General features: G+C 46.6%; 1 non-coding gene across 1 annotated transcript; it reads left to right on the top strand.

The window, feature by feature from the left end:
• The first annotated feature begins 266 nt into the window (after positions 1-266).
• On the top strand, positions 267-371 carry LOC116645693. The gene has a single exon (XR_004301997.1). It is a non-coding gene; the product is annotated as a U6 spliceosomal RNA (small nuclear RNA).
• Positions 372-790: the final 419 nt, after the last annotated feature.

Raw genomic sequence — 790 nt, 5'->3', positions numbered from 1 at the left:
TTTATTTTGACAGCTAGCCAGGCCTTTGTTATATTGATAATATATGGCTGCTATTTTTCTGCCAGTATCCTTTTCTGTGGTCAGAGTGACATCTTTGCATCACCCAGAGTAGAGTGACCAGAAGTCAGTTGACAGATAAATCACATTCGCAGCACCACCATGAACTAGCTCTTCAGTGTGTGGATGTCTGTAATGATGCATATGGAATCCAGGTGCCACCAAGATTTTAGTTTATCAGGGAAATAATTTAAGTATTAAAAGATATAGTGCTCGCTTCGGCAGCACATATACTAAATGGAACGATACAGAGAAGATTAGCATGGCCCCTGCGCAAGGATGACACGCAAATTCGTGAAGCGTTCCATATTTTGCTCTTCTCTGACATCCGCGGGTGGGGAAACTGAGGCTCCGCACATGGAGGCTTTTACTCCACGGAGGACCGGTCCCGGCGATCCCGGCACAGGGGTGGGATGACGCAGCGCTGTGCCCTAGCTGCAGCCAAAACGGGGGGTGGTCCCCGGCGCCCTGCGAGGCTGGCCCTTCCCTCTGGGGACCTGGGATTCCGTCTCTCGCGCTGTCCACTCAGGTGCCCCCTGTCCACTGTGCCACCACGTGGACGTGCATTCTTTAAAAAATAAATAAATAAATAAATAAAAGATATAAATATGTATTTAGCAATGCTTTTCTTTGTTGTTGTTTACTTTGGTGGTTTCTCTTAGACTTTTCATAGAACTGCTTTAGTCTCTGAGCAGAATAAGAGACTCATTAAAAAAGCACAAAGGAGTCAGGG

This window comes from Phoca vitulina, unplaced genomic scaffold, assembly GCF_004348235.1.
Source record: "Phoca vitulina isolate PV1807 unplaced genomic scaffold, GSC_HSeal_1.0 scaffold33, whole genome shotgun sequence".
NCBI classification, from domain to species: domain Eukaryota; kingdom Metazoa; phylum Chordata; class Mammalia; order Carnivora; family Phocidae; genus Phoca; species Phoca vitulina.
The sequence above is the reverse complement of the archived record's forward strand: the minus strand, read 5'-3'. Positions and strand labels throughout refer to the sequence as shown.